Consider the following 16,157-nt stretch of genomic DNA (forward strand, 5'->3'; position numbering starts at 1 on the left):
TATTAGTAGTGAGAGGTTTCAGAACACTGCGATCGGGGGGGCCTGTATTAGTAGTGAGAGGTTTCAGAACACTGCGATCGGGGGGGCCTGTATTAGTAGTGAGAGGTTTCAGAACACTGCGATCGGGGGGCCTGTATTAGTAGTGAGAGGTTTCAGAACACTGCGATCAGGGGGGGCTGTATTAGTAGTGAGAGGTTTCAGAACACTGCGATCGGGGGGGCCTGTATTAGTAGTGAGAGGTTTCAGAACACTGCGATCGGGGGGTCCTGTATTAGTAGTGAGAGGTTTCAGAACACTGTGATCGGGGGGGCCTGTATTAGTAGTGAGAGGTTTCAGAACACTGCGATCGGGGGGGTCTGTATTAGTAGTGAGAGGTTTCAGAACACTGCGATCGGGGGGGCCTGTATTAGTAGTGAGAGGTTTCAGAACACTGCGATCGGGGGGTCTGTATTAGTAGTGAGAGGTTTCAGAACACTGCGATCGGGGGGGGTCTGTATTAGTAGTGAGAGGTTTCAGAACACTGCGATCGGGGGGGGCCTGTATTAGTAGTGAGAGGTTTCAGAACACTGCGATCGGGGGGGCCGGTATTAGTAGTGAGAGGTTTCAGAACACTGTGATCGGGGGGGGGTCTGTATTAGTAGTGAGAGGTTTCAGAACACTGCGATCGGGGGGGGGTCTGTATTAGTAGTGAGAGGTTTCAGAACACTGCGATCGGGGGGGCCTGTATTAGTAGTGAGAGGTTTCAGAACACTGCGATCGGGGGGGCCTGTATTAGTAGTGAGAGGTTTCAGAACACTGCGATCGGGGGGGGGGTCTGTATTAGTAGTGAGAGGTTTCAGAACACTGCGATCGGGGGGTCCTGTATTAGTAGTGAGAGGTTTCAGAACACTGCGATCGGGGGGTCCTGTATTAGTAGTGAGAGGTTTCAGAACACTGCGATCGGGGGGGGGCCTGTATTAGTAGTGAGAGGTTTCAGAACACTGCGATCGGGGGGGGGGTCTGTATTAGTGAGATGTTTCAGAACACTGCGATCGGGGGGGCTGTATTAGTAGTGAGAGGTTTCAGAACACTGCGATCGGGGGGGGCCTGTATTAGTAGTGAGAGGTTTCAGAACACTGCGATCGGGGGGGCCTGTATTAGTAGTGAGAGGTTTCAGAACACTGCGATCGGGGGGGCCTGTATTAGTAGTGAGAGGTTTCAGAACACTGCGATCGGGGGGGCTGTATTAGTAGTGAGAGGTTTCAGAACACTGCGATCGGGGGGGCTGTATTAGTAGTGAGAGGTTTCAGAACACTGCGATCGGGAGGGGTCTGTATTAGTAGTGAGAGGTTTCAGAACACTGCGATCGGGGGGGGGGCCTGTATTAGTAGTGAGAGGTTTCAGAACACTGCGATCGGGGGGGGGGTCTGTATTAGTAGTGAGAGGTTTCAGAACACTGCGATCGGGGGGGGCTGTATTAGTAGTGAGATGTTTCAGAACACTGCGATCGGGGGGGTCCTGTATTAGTAGTGAGAGGTTTCAGAACACTGCGATCGGGGGGGCCTGTATTAGTAGTGAGAGGTTTCAGAACACTGCGATCGGGGGGGGGGCTGTATTAGTAGTGAGAGGTTTCAGAACACTGCGATCGGGGGGGGGCTGTATTAGTAGTGAGATGTTTCAGAACACTGCGATCGGGGGGGTCTGTAATAGTAGTGAGAGGTTTCAGAACACTGCGATCAGGGGGGCCTGTATTAGTAGTGAGAGGTTTCAGAACACTGCGATCGGGGGGGTCTGTATTAGTAGTGAGAGGTTTCAGAACACTGCGATCGGGGGGTCCTGTATTAGTAGTGAGAGGTTTCAGAACACTGCGATCAGGGGGGCCTGTATTAGTAGTGAGAGGTTTCAGAACACTGCGATCGGGGGGTCTGTATTAGTAGTGAGAGGTTTCAGAACACTGCGATCGGGAGGGGTCTGTATTAGTAGTGAGAGGTTTCAGAACACTGCGATCGGGGGGGTCTGTAATAGTAGTGAGATGTTTCAGAACACTGCGATCAGGGGGGGGGGCTGTATTATTAGTGAGAGGTTTCAGAACACTGCGATCGGGGGGTCCTGTATTAGTAGTGAGAGGTTTCAGAACACTGCGATCGGGGGGGGGGCTGTATTAGTAGTGAGAGGTTTCAGAACACTGCGATCGGGGGGGGCCTGTATTAGTAGTGAGAGGTTTCAGAACACTGCGATCGGGGGGGGGGTCTGTATTAGTAGTGAGAGGTTTCAGAACACTGCGATCGGGGGGGGCCTGTATTAGTAGTGAGAGGTTTCAGAACACTGCGATCGGGGGGGGTCTGTATTAGTAGTGAGAGGTTTCAGAACACTGCGATCGGGGGGGGGGTCTGTATTAGTAGTGAGAGGTTTCAGAACACTGCGATCGGGGGGGGCTGTATTAGTAGTGAGAGGTTTCAGAACACTGCGATTGGGGGGTCTGTATTAGTAGTGAGATGTTTCAGAACACTGCGATCGGGGGGGGTCTGTATTAGTAGTGAGAGGTTTCAGAACACTGCGATCGGGGGGGGGCTGTATTATTAGTGAGAGGTTTCAGAACACTGCGATCGGGGGGGTCCTGTATTAGTAGTGAGAGGTTTCAGAACACTGCGATCGGGGGGGGGCTGTATTATTAGTGAGAGGTTTCAGAACACTGCGATCGGGGGGTCCTGTATTAGTAGTGAGAGGTTTCAGAACACTGCGATCGGGGGTCCTGTATTAGTAGTGAGAGGTTTCAGAACACTGCGATCGGGGGGGGGGCCTGTATTAGTAGTGAGAGGTTTCAGAACACTGCGATCGGGGGGTCCTGTATTAGTAGTGAGAGGTTTCAGAACACTGCGATCGGGGGGGCCTGTATTAGTAGTGAGAGGTTTCAGAACACTGCGATCGGGGGGAGTCTGTATTAGTAGTGAGAGGTTTCAGAACACTGCGATCGGGGGGGGGTCTGTATTAGTAGTGAGAGGTTTCAGAACACTGCGATCGGGGGGGGCCTGTATTAGTAGTGAGAGGTTTCAGAACACTGCGATCGGGGGGGTCCTGTATTAGTAGTGAGAGGTTTCAGAACACTGCGATCGGGGGCGTCTGTATTAGTAGTGAGAGGTTTCAGAACACTGCGATCGGGGGGGGTCTGTATTAGTAGTGAGAGGTTTCAGAACACTGCGATCGGGGGGGGGGGCTGTATTAGTAGTGAGAGGTTTCAGAACACTGCGATCGGGGGCGTCTGTATTAGTAGTGAGAGGTTTCAGAACACTGCGATCGGGGGGGGGTCTGTATTAGTAGTGAGAGGTTTCAGAACACTGCGATCGGGGGGGGGGGCTGTATTAGTAGTGAGAGGTTTCAGAACACTGCGATCGGGGGGGGGGCCTGTATTAGTAGTGAGATGTTTCAGAACACTGCGATCGGGGGGGGCTCTGTAATAGTAGTGAGAGGTTTCAGAACACTGCGATCGGGGGGGGGTCCTGTATTAGTAGTGAGAGGTTTCAGAACACTGCGATCGGGGGGCCTGTATTAGTAGTGAGAGGTTTCAGAACACTGCGATCGGGGGGGCCTGTATTAGTAGTGAGAGGTTTCAGAACACTGCGATCGGGGGGGGGGCTGTATTAGTAGTGAGAGGTTTCAGAACACTGCGATCGGGGGGGGGGGGTCTGTATTAGTAGTGAGAGGTTTCAGAACACTGCGATCGGGAGGGGTCTGTATTAGTAGTGAGAGGTTTCAGAACACTGCGATCGGGGGGGTCTGTAATAGTAGTGAGATGTTTCAGAACACTGCGATCAGGGGGGGGGGCTGTATTATTAGTGAGAGGTTTCAGAACACTGCGATCGGGGGGTCCTGTATTAGTAGTGAGAGGTTTCAGAACACTGCGATCGGGGGGGGGGCTGTATTAGTAGTGAGAGGTTTCAGAACACTGCGATCGGGGGGGCCTGTATTAGTAGTGAGAGGTTTCAGAACACTGCGATTGGGGGGTCTGTATTAGTAGTGAGATGTTTCAGAACACTGCGATCGGGGGGGGTCTGTATTATTAGTGAGAGGTTTCAGAACACTGCGATCGGGGGGGTCCTGTATTAGTAGTGAGATGTTTCAGAACACTGCGATCGGGGGGGTCTGTAATAGTAGTGAGAGGTTTCAGAACACTGCGATCGGGGGGGGGCCTGTATTAGTAGTGAGAGGTTTCAGAACACTGCGATCGGGGGGGTCCTGTATTAGTAGTGAGATGTTTCAGAACACTGCGATCGGGGGGGTCTGTAATAGTAGTGAGAGGTTTCAGAACACTGCGATCGGGAGGGGTCTGTATTATTAGTGAGAGGTTTCAGAACACTGTGATCGGGGGGGTCTGTAATAGTAGTGAGAGGTTTCAGAACACTGCGATCGGGGGGGGGCCTGTATTAGTAGTGAGATGTTTCAGAACACTGCGATCGGGGGGGTCCTGTATTAGTAGTGAGAGGTTTCAGAACACTGCGATCGGGGGGGGGGTCTGTATTAGTAGTGAGAGGTTTCAGAACACTGCGATCGGGGGGGCCTGTATTAGTAGTGAGAGGTTTCAGAACACTGCGATCGGGGGGGCCTGTATTAGTAGTGAGAGGTTTCAGAACACTGCGATCGGGGGGGGGCTGTATTATTAGTGAGAGGTTTCAGAACACTGCGATCGGGGGGGTCCTGTATTAGTAGTGAGAGGTTTCAGAACACTGCGATCGGGGGGGGGCTGTATTATTAGTGAGAGGTTTCAGAACACTGCGATCGGGGGGTCCTGTATTAGTAGTGAGAGGTTTCAGAACACTGCGATCGGGGGGGGGGGCCTGTATTAGTAGTGAGAGGTTTCAGAACACTGCGATCGGGGGGTCCTGTATTAGTAGTGAGAGGTTTCAGAACACTGCGATCGGGGGGGCCTGTATTAGTAGTGAGAGGTTTCAGAACACTGCGATCGGGGGGAGTCTGTATTAGTAGTGAGAGGTTTCAGAACACTGCGATCGGGGGGGGGTCTGTATTAGTAGTGAGAGGTTTCAGAACACTGCGATCGGGGGGGCCTGTATTAGTAGTGAGAGGTTTCAGAACACTGCGATCGGGGGGGTCCTGTATTAGTAGTGAGAGGTTTCAGAACACTGCGATCGGGGGGCGTCTGTATTAGTAGTGAGAGGTTTCAGAACACTGCGATCGGGGGGGTCTGTATTAGTAGTGAGAGGTTTCAGAACACTGCGATCGGGGGGGGGGCTGTATTAGTAGTGAGAGGTTTCAGAACACTGCGATCGGGGGCGTCTGTATTAGTAGTGAGAGGTTTCAGAACACTGCGATCGGGGGGGGGTCTGTATTAGTAGTGAGAGGTTTCAGAACACTGCGATCGGGGGGGGCTGTATTAGTAGTGAGAGGTTTCAGAACACTGCGATCGGGGGGGGGGGCCTGTATTAGTAGTGAGAGGTTTCAGAACACTGCGATCGGGGGGGGGGCCTGTATTAGTAGTGAGATGTTTCAGAACACTGCGATCGGGGGGGGCTCTGTAATAGTAGTGAGAGGTTTCAGAACACTGCGATCGGGGGGGGGTCCTGTATTAGTAGTGAGAGGTTTCAGAACACTGCGATCGGGGGGCCTGTATTAGTAGTGAGAGGTTTCAGAACACTGCGATCGGGGGGGGGGCCTGTATTAGTAGTGAGAGGTTTCAGAACACTGCGATCGGGGGGGGGGCTGTATTAGTAGTGAGATGTTTCAGAACACTGCGATCGGGGGGGGGCTGTATTAGTAGTGAGAGGTTTCAGAACACTGCGATCGGGGGGGGGCTGTATTAGTAGTGAGAGGTTTCAGAACACTGCGATCGGGGGGGCCTGTATTAGTAGTGAGAGGTTTCAGAACACTGCGATCGGGGGGGGCTCTGTAATAGTAGTGAGAGGTTTCAGAACACTGCGATCGGGGGGGGGTCCTGTATTAGTAGTGAGAGGTTTCAGAACACTGCGATCGGGGGGGCCTGTATTAGTAGTGAGAGGTTTCAGAACACTGCGATCGGGGGGGTCCTGTATTAGTAGTGAGAGGTTTCAGAACACTGCGATCGGGGGGGGGGGGCCTGTATTAGTAGTGAGAGGTTTCAGAACACTGCGATCGGGGGGGGGGCTGTATTAGTAGTGAGAGGTTTCAGAACACTGCGATCGGGGGGGGTCTGTATTAGTAGTGAGAGGTTTCAGAACACTGCGATCGGGGGGGTCTGTAATAGTAGTGAGATGTTTCAGAACACTGCGATCAGGGGGGGGGGCTGTATTATTAGTGAGAGGTTTCAGAACACTGCGATCGGGGGGTCCTGTATTAGTAGTGAGAGGTTTCAGAACACTGCGATCGGGGGGGCCTGTATTAGTAGTGAGAGGTTTCAGAACACTGCGATCGGGGGGAGTCTGTATTAGTAGTGAGAGGTTTCAGAACACTGCGATCGGGGGGGTCTGTAATAGTAGTGAGAGGTTTCAGAACACTGCGATCGGGGGGTCCTGTATTAGTAGTGAGAGGTTTCAGAACACTGCGATCGGGGGGGGGGGTCTGTATTAGTAGTGAGAGGTTTCAGAACACTGCGATCGGGGGGGGGGTCTGTATTAGTAGTGAGAGGTTTCAGAACACTGCGATCGGGGGGGGGGGTCTGTATTAGTAGTGAGAGGTTTCAGAACACTGCGATCGGGGGGGGGGTCCTGTATTAGTAGTGAGAGGTTTCAGAACACTGCGATCGGGGGGGGGGGGCTGTATTAGTAGTGAGAGGTTTCAGAACACTGCGATCGGGGGGGGGGTCCTGTATTAGTAGTGAGAGGTTTCAGAACACTGCGATCGGGGGGTCCTGTATTAGTAGTGAGAGGTTTCAGAACACTGCGATCGGGGGGGCCTGTATTAGTAGTGAGAGGTTTCAGAACACTGCGATCGGGGGGCCTGTATTAGTAGTGAGATGTTTCAGAACACTGCGATCGGGGGTCCTGTATTAGTAGTGAGAGGTTTCAGAACACTGCGATCGGGGGGGGGGGCTGTATTAGTAGTGAGAGGTTTCAGAACACTGCGATCGGGGGGGGGCTGTATTAGTAGTGAGAGGTTTCAGAACACTGCGATCGGGGGGGCCTGTATTAGTAGTGAGAGGTTTCAGAACACTGCGATCGGGGGGTCCTGTATTAGTAGTGAGATGTTTCAGAACACTGCGATCGGGGGGGGTCTGTATTAGTAGTGAGAGGTTTCAGAACACTGCGATCGGGTGGGGGCCTGTATTAGTAGTGAGAGGTTTCAGAACACTGCGATCGGGGGGGGGGGCCTGTATTAGTAGTGAGAGGTTTCAGAACACTGCGATCGGGGGTCCTGTAATAGTAGTGAGAGGTTTCAGAACACTGCGATCGGGGGGTCTGTATTAGTAGTGAGAGGTTTCAGAACACTGCGATCGGGGGTCCTGTATTAGTAGTGAGAGGTTTCAGAACACTGCGATCGGGGGGGTCTGTAATAGTAGTGAGAGGTTTCAGAACACTGCGATCGGGGGGTCTGTATTAGTAGTGAGAGGTTTCAGAACACTGCGATCGGGGGGGTCTGTAATAGTAGTGAGAGGTTTCAGAACACTGCGATCGGGGGGGCCTGTATTAGTAGTGAGAGGTTTCAGAACACTGCGATCGGGAGGGGTCTGTATTAGTAGTGAGAGGTTTCAGAACACTGCGATCGGGGGGGTCTGTAATAGTAGTGAGAGGTTTCAGAACACTGCGATCGGGGGGGGGCCTGTATTAGTAGTGAGATGTTTCAGAACACTGCGATCGGGAGGGGTCTGTATTAGTAGTGAGAGGTTTCAGAACACTGCGATCGGGGGGGGGGCTGTATTAGTAGTGAGAGGTTTCAGAACACTGCGATCGGGGGGTCCTGTATTAGTAGTGAGAGGTTTCAGAACACTGCGATCGGGGGGGGGGCCTGTATTAGTAGTGAGAGGTTTCAGAACACTGCGATCGGGGGGGGGGCCTGTATTAGTAGTGAGAGGTTTCAGAACACTGCGATCGGGGGGGGGGCCTGTATTAGTAGTGAGAGGTTTCAGAACACTGCGATCAGGGGGGGGGGGCTGTATTAGTAGTGAGAGGTTTCAGAACACTGCGATCGGGGGGTCCTGTATTAGTAGTGAGAGGTTTCAGAACACTGCGATCGGGGGGGGGGCCTGTATTAGTAGTGAGAGGTTTCAGAACACTGCGATCGGGGGGGGGTCTGTAATAGTAGTGAGAGGTTTCAGAACACTGCGATCAGGGGGGGGTCTGTAATAGTAGTGAGAGGTTTCAGAACACTGCGATCGGGGGGGGGGCCTGTATTAGTAGTGAGAGGTTTCAGAACACTGCGATCGGGGGGGGGCCTGTATTAGTAGTGAGAGGTTTCAGAACACTGCGATCGGGGGGGGGGGCCTGTATTAGTAGTGAGAGGTTTCAGAACACTGCGATCGGGGGGGCCTGTATTAGTAGTGAGAGGTTTCAGAACACTGCGATCGGGGGGGCCTGTATTAGTAGTGAGAGGTTTCAGAACACTGCGATCGGGGGGGGGCCTGTATTAGTAGTGAGAGGTTTCAGAACACTGCGATCGGGGGGGCCTGTATTAGTAGTGAGAGGTTTCAGAACACTGCGAGCGGGGGGTCCTGTATTAGTAGTGAGAGGTTTCAGAACACTGCGATCGGGGGTCCTGTATTAGTAGTGAGAGGTTTCAGAACACTGCGATCGGGGGGGGCTGTATTAGTAGTGAGAGGTTTCAGAACACTGCGATCGGGGGGGGCCTGTATTAGTAGTGAGAGGTTTCAGAACACTGCGATCGGGGGGGCCTGTATTAGTAGTGAGAGGTTTCAGAACACTGCGATCGGGGGGGCCTGTATTAGTAGTGAGAGGTTTCAGAACACTGCGATCGGGGGGGGGTCCTGTATTAGTAGTGAGAGGTTTCAGAACACTGCGATCGGGGGGGCCTGTATTAGTAGTGAGAGGTTTCAGAACACTGCGATCAGGGGGGGCTGTATTAGTAGTGAGAGGTTTCAGAACACTGCGATCGGGGGGGCCTGTATTAGTAGTGAGAGGTTTCAGAACACTGCGATCGGGGGGTCCTGTATTAGTAGTGAGAGGTTTCAGAACACTGTGATCGGGGGGGCCTGTATTAGTAGTGAGAGGTTTCAGAACACTGCGATCGGGGGGGGTCTGTATTAGTAGTGAGAGGTTTCAGAACACTGCGATCGGGGGGGCCTGTATTAGTAGTGAGAGGTTTCAGAACACTGCGATCGGGGGGTCTGTATTAGTAGTGAGAGGTTTCAGAACACTGCGATCGGGGGGGGTCTGTATTAGTAGTGAGAGGTTTCAGAACACTGCGATCGGGGGGGGCCTGTATTAGTAGTGAGAGGTTTCAGAACACTGCGATCGGGGGGGCCTGTATTAGTAGTGAGAGGTTTCAGAACACTGTGATCGGGGGGGGGTCTGTATTAGTAGTGAGAGGTTTCAGAACACTGCGATCGGGGGGGGGTCTGTATTAGTAGTGAGAGGTTTCAGAACACTGCGATCGGGGGGGCCTGTATTAGTAGTGAGAGGTTTCAGAACACTGCGATCGGGGGGGCCTGTATTAGTAGTGAGAGGTTTCAGAACACTGCGATCGGGGGGGGGGGTCTGTATTAGTAGTGAGAGGTTTCAGAACACTGCGATCGGGGGGTCCTGTATTAGTAGTGAGAGGTTTCAGAACACTGCGATCGGGGGGTCCTGTATTAGTAGTGAGAGGTTTCAGAACACTGCGATCGGGGGGGGGCCTGTATTAGTAGTGAGAGGTTTCAGAACACTGCGATCGGGGGGGGGGGTCTGTATTAGTGAGATGTTTCAGAACACTGCGATCGGGGGGGCTGTATTAGTAGTGAGAGGTTTCAGAACACTGCGATCGGGGGGGGCCTGTATTAGTAGTGAGAGGTTTCAGAACACTGCGATCGGGGGGGCCTGTATTAGTAGTGAGAGGTTTCAGAACACTGCGATCGGGGGGGCCTGTATTAGTAGTGAGAGGTTTCAGAACACTGCGATCGGGGGGGCTGTATTAGTAGTGAGAGGTTTCAGAACACTGCGATCGGGGGGGCTGTATTAGTAGTGAGAGGTTTCAGAACACTGCGATCGGGAGGGGTCTGTATTAGTAGTGAGAGGTTTCAGAACACTGCGATCGGGGGGGGGGCCTGTATTAGTAGTGAGAGGTTTCAGAACACTGCGATCGGGGGGTCCTGTATTAGTAGTGAGAGGTTTCAGAACACTGCGATCGGGGGGGTCTGTATTAGTAGTGAGAGGTTTCAGAACACTGCGATCGGGGGGGCTGTAATAGTAGTGAGAGGTTTCAGAACACTGCGATCGGGAGGGGTCTGTATTAGTAGTGAGAGGTTTCAGAACACTGCGATCGGGGGGGTCTGTATTAGTAGTGAGAGGTTTCAGAACACTGCGATCGGGGGGGCTGTAATAGTAGTGAGAGGTTTCAGAACACTGCGATCGGGAGGGGTCTGTATTAGTAGTGAGAGGTTTCAGAACACTGCGATCGGGGGGGGGGCCCTGTATTAGTAGTGAGAGGTTTCAGAACACTGCGATCGGGGGGGGGGGGTCTGTATTAGTAGTGAGAGGTTTCAGAACACTGCGATCGGGGGGGTCTGTATTAGTAGTGAGAGGTTTCAGAACACTGCGATCGGGGGGGCCTGTATTAGTAGTGAGAGGTTTCAGAACACTGCGATCGGGGGGGTCTGTATTAGTAGTGAGAGGTTTCAGAACACTGCGATCGGGGGGCCTGTATTAGTAGTGAGAGGTTTCAGAACACTGCGATCGGGGGGCCTGTATTAGTAGTGAGAGGTTTCAGAACACTGCGATCGGGGGGCCTGTATTAGTATTGAGAGGTTTCAGAACACTGCGATCGGGGGGCCTGTATTAGTAGTGAGAGGTTTCAGAACACTGCGATCGGGGGGGGGGGCTGTATTAGTAGTGAGAGGTTTCAGAACACTGCGATCGGGGGGGCCTGTATTAGTAGTGAGAGGTTTCAGAACACTGCGATCGGGGGGGGGTCTGTATTAGTAGTGAGAGGTTTCAGAACACTGCGATCGGGGGGGCCTGTATTAGTAGTGAGAGGTTTCAGAACACTGCGATCGGGGGGCCTGTATTAGTAGTGAGAGGTTTCAGAACACTGCGATCGGGGGGGCCTGTATTAGTAGTGAGAGGTTTCAGAACACTGCGATCGGGGGGTCTGTATTAGTAGTGAGAGGTTTCAGAACACTGCGATCGGGGGGGGGTCTGTATTAGTAGTGAGATGTTTCAGAACACTGCGATCGGGGGGCCTGTATTAGTAGTGAGAGGTTTCAGAACACTGCGATCGGGGGGTCTGTATTAGTAGTGAGAGGTTTCAGAACACTGCGATCGGGGGGGCCTGTATTAGTAGTGAGAGGTTTCAGAACACTGCGATCGGGGGGCCTGTATTAGTAGTGAGAGGTTTCAGAACACTGCGATCGGGGGGCCTGTATTAGTAGTGAGAGGTTTCAGAACACTGCGATCGGGGGCCTGTATTAGTAGTGAGAGGTTTCAGAACACTGCGATCGGGGGGCCTGTATTAGTATTGAGAGGTTTCAGAACACTGCGATCGGGGGGCCTGTATTAGTAGTGAGAGGTTTCAGAACACTGCGATCGGGGGGCCTGTATTAGTAGTGAGAGGTTTCAGAACACTGCGATCGGGGGGCCTGTATTAGTAGTGAGAGGTTTCAGAACACTGCGATCAGAGGAATCCTGATGTCCTCTTGCGTGAGGTGCAAAAATGAGGAGCATTTTATCGCTCTGGTCCTGTGCTCACTGGAAATATTAAGAATGACGAGGAATCTCATTGAAAACTACCAAATTTTGAATGGCCTAGATCATATATGTCAAACTCAAGGCCCGTGGGCCAAATCCGGCCCGAGGTGGAATTATCTTTGGCCCGCGAGATAATATCTAATTACTATTAAAGCTGGCCCCAGTAATCAAAGCACCTATGGCTAATGCTGAGTTTATTCAGGTACCAGGTTTTCAGGGTTTTTAGTGTTTATTCGACAGTCTTGATTGGCAGTCTTCTTCATAAGAAACGGAATTTGTAAAGTGAAACACTTTGTAGTTATAGCAGAGACTGAGACACATGAGAGCAGGCTGAAAAAACGGAGGCAACGAAAGCTGCGTTCGCACGCGTCCGACTGATCCGGCCCGCATGAAGCTGCATTTTGCTCAATCCGGCCCGTGACCTAAAATGATTTTGACACCCCTGGCCTAGATAGAGTGGAGGTGGAGATGCTTCATTCAGTCTAGGGCCAAAGGGCAGAGTGTCAGAACAGAAGCATGTCTCTTTGGAACAGAGATAAAGAGGAATTGCTTTAGCCATAGGGTGGTGAATTTATGGAATTGATTGCCAAGTCATTGGGTATATTTAAAGTAGAAGTTATTGATTAGTGGGTGCATCAAAGGTTATGGGGAAAAGGGAGGAGAATAAAGCAGACATGATAGAATGGTGGAGGAGACTCTCTGGGTGAGTGTCCTAATTCTGCTTCTACTGTATGTCTTATGGGCAAAAGACCTGAATGTAGATAAGGTGAGTAATTAGGAAGGCAAACATAATCTTATTGTTTGATTGCCAAGAGAAACTGGAGAACCATAAAGCTGTAGCTGATGGATTTTGAAACAAAAATGAAAAGATGCTGGAAGAAGTCAGTGGAGCAGCATCTGTGGAAGGTGACACTTGCAGAGTGCACCCAGCACATCCTCAGACACTGTTTGTTACAATGCATACATTTTTAATGTGTGGAAAGGTTAGTTTGCCTAATGAAGGAAAGCGGGAGTGATTACGTTCCAATCTGCCAGGGTGACTACGCTCCGATCTGCTGGGGTGATTACACTCCGATCTGCTGGGGTGAATACGCTCCAATCTGCTGGGGTGACTACGCTCCGATCTGCTGGGGTGATTACAGTCCAATCTGCTGGGGTGACTATGCTCCGATCTGCTGGGGTGATTACAGTCCAATCTGCTGGGGTGACTATGCTCCGATCTGCTGGGGTGATTACAGTCCAATCTGCTGGGGTGATTACACTCCGATCTGCTGGGGTGACTATGCTCCGATCTGCTGGGGTGACTATGCTCCGATCTGCCGGGGTGACTATGCTCCGATCTGCCAGGGTGATTACACTCCGATCTGCTGGGGTGATTACACTCCGGTCTGCTGGGGTGATTACACTCCGGTCTGCTGGGGTGAATACGCTCTGATCTGCTGGGGTGATTACATTCCGGTCTGCTGGGGTGATTACACTCCGGTCTGCTGGGGTGAATACGCTCTGATCTGCTGGGGTGATTACACTCCGTTCTGCTGGGGTGATTACACTCCAATCTGCTGGGGTGAATACGCTCCGATCTGCTGGGGTGATTACACTCCGGTCTGCTGGGGTGACTACGCTCTGATCTGCTGGGGTGAATACGCTCCAATCTGCTGGGGTGACTACGCTCCAATCTGCTGGGGTGACTATGCTCCGATCTGCCAGGGTGATTACACTCCGGTCTGCTGGGGTGATTACACTCCGGTCTGCTGGGGTGATTACACTCCAATCTGCTGGGGTGAATACGCTCCAATCTGCTGGGGTGATTACACTCCGATCTGCTGGGGTGTTTACAGTCCGATCTGCTGGGGTGACTATGCTCCGATCTGCTGGGGTGACTATGCTCCGATCTGCTGGGGTGATTACACTCCGGTCTGCTGGGGTGAATACGCTCCGATCTGCTGGGGTGATTACACTCCAATCTGCTGGGGTGTTTACAGTCCGATCTGCTGGGGTGACTATGCTCCGATCTGCTGGGGTGACTATGCTCCGATCTGCTGGGGTGATTACACTCCGGTCTGCTGGGGTGAATACGCTCCGATCTGCTGGGGTGATTACACTCCAATCTGCTGGGGTGATTACACTCTGGTCTGCTGAGGTGAATACGCTCCAATCTGCTGGGGTGAATACGCTCTGATCTGCTGGGGTGAATACGCTCCGATCTGCTGGGTTTATTACACTCCGATCTGCTGGAGTTCATAAAAGTGCGATAGAACTTCAAGTCAAAGAGTCTACAGCATGCAGAATGGAAACAGCCCCTTGGCCCAACTGGACCAACATTTGACATCTAAAGCCCTGCCTATCCATTCCTGTACCTGGAATTGGGATAGGAATTAACTTACTATGTACCAGATACCGTGAAAAGCTTGTATATTGTTCATACGGATAAAACCACTGCATGGTTCATTGAGGCAAAACAAGGTAAAACAGTAACAATGCAGAATAAAGTTTAACATCTACAGAGATAGTGCAGAGCAGTTAATGAATAAGGCACAACATCATAACAAGGTAGATTGTGAGGGCAAGAGTCCATCTTATTGTACTAGGGAACAATTTAACAGTCTTAGAACTGTTAGACCAGCTGTCTTGGAGCCTGATCTGCTGGAGCTGTCATTCAGGTGTTTGTATCTTTTGTCTGATGGAAGAGGGAAGAGGAGAGAATGTATGGGGTGGGTGGGGGTTTTGAATATGCTTTGAGAAAGGTAGACAGAGTCCATGGGGGGGGGGGGGTTCTGCTTTCCATTGTGCTGGGTGTGTCCACAAATTTCTGCAGTTGGATAAGTTCGATCAAGTTGGATAAGTCGCTGGGACCAGATGAGATGTACCCCAGGCTACTGTGGGAGGCAAGGGAGGAGATTGCTGAGCCTCTGGCAGTGATCTTTGCATCATCAATGGGGACGGGAGAGATTCCAGAGGATTGGAGGGTTGTGGATGTTGTTCCTTTATTTAAGAAAGGGAGTAGAGATAGCCCAGGAAATTATAGACCTGTGAGTCTTACTTCAGTGGTTGATAAGTTGATGGAGAAGATCCTGAGAGGCAGGATTTATGAACATTTGGAGTGGCATAATATGATTAGGAGTAGACAGCATGGCTTTGTCAAGGACAGGTCATGCCTTACGAGCCTGATTGAATTTTTTGAGGATGTGACTAAACACATTGATGAAGGTAGAGCAGTAGATGTAGTGTACATGGATTTCAGCAAGGCATTTGATAAGGTACCCCATGCAAGGCTTATTGAGAAAGTAAGGAGGCATGGGATCCAAGGGGATATTGCTTTGTGGATCCAGAACTGGCTTGCCCACAGAAGGCAAAGAGTGGTTGTAGACGGGTCATATTCTGCATGGAGGTCAGTCACCAGTGGAATGCCTCAGGGATCTGTTCTGGGACCCTTAATCTTTGTGATTTTTATAAATGACCCAGATGAGGAAGCGGAGGGATGGGTTCGTAAGTTTGCTGATGACACAAAGGTTGTGGATAATGTGGAGGGCTGTCAGAGGTTACAGTGGGATATTGATAAGATGCAAATGGGGCTGAGAAGTGGCAGATGGAGTTCAACCCAGATAAGTGTGAAGTGGTTTATTTTGGTAGGTCAAATATGATGGCAGAATATAGTATTAATGGTAAGACTCTTGGCAGTGTGGAGGATCAGAGGGATCTTGGGGTCCGAGTCCAAAGGACGCTCAAAGCAGCTGCGCAGGTTGACTCTGTGGTTAAGAAGGCATACGGTGCATTGACCTTCATTGATCATGGAATTGAATTTAGGAGCCGAGATGTAATGTTGCATTAAGAAGAGGGACGCCTCACGTCTTAATAAGCTGGTAAGGAAGGCGGGCTCTGTCGTGGGCAAAGTACTGGAGAGTATAACATCGGTAGCTGAGCGAAGGGCGCTGAGTAGGCTATGGTCAATTATGGAAAACCTGAACATCCTCTACATAGCACCATCCAGAGACAGAGAAGCAGTTTCAGCGACAGGTTGCTATCGATGCAATGCTCCTCAGACAGGATGAAGAGGTCAATACTCCCCAATGCCATTAGGCTTTACAATTCAACCGCCAGGAGTAAGATATGTTAAAGTGCCGGGGTTGATTGTATTTAATGTATTTAAGTAAACTACTTAAGAACTTTTTAAAAGCTATTATTAATGCTTTTTGAGAGAGTGATTTAGAGGCATATCATATTTTTACTGAGTTAAGTATTGTATGTAATTAGTTTTGCTACAAGTGTATGGGACATTGGAAAAAATGTTGAATTTCCCCATGGGGATGAATAAAGTATCTATCTATCTATCTATCTATCTATCTATCTATCTATCTATCT

The 16,157-nt window shown here is 51.0% G+C and overlaps 1 protein-coding gene across 2 annotated transcripts in view; it reads left to right on the forward strand.

The window, feature by feature from the left end:
- sema5ba (sema domain, seven thrombospondin repeats (type 1 and type 1-like), transmembrane domain (TM) and short cytoplasmic domain, (semaphorin) 5Ba) overlaps positions 1–16,157 on the forward strand; it is a 607,738-nt gene that overhangs the window by 363,197 nt on the left and 228,384 nt on the right. The window contains exon 1 of one of the 2 annotated variants that reach the window (XM_073046135.1): positions 14,436–14,458. The exons of the other annotated variant lie outside the window; for it this stretch is intronic. The gene's annotated coding sequence lies outside the window, so the exon portion shown is untranslated. Of the gene's footprint in view, positions 1–14,435; positions 14,459–16,157 lie in introns of those variants that run through there. 2 annotated transcript variants of the gene reach the window in all.

The sequence above is a fragment of the Hemitrygon akajei genome, chromosome 5 (assembly GCF_048418815.1).
Source record: "Hemitrygon akajei chromosome 5, sHemAka1.3, whole genome shotgun sequence".
Taxonomy (NCBI): Eukaryota; Metazoa; Chordata; class Chondrichthyes; order Myliobatiformes; family Dasyatidae; genus Hemitrygon; species Hemitrygon akajei.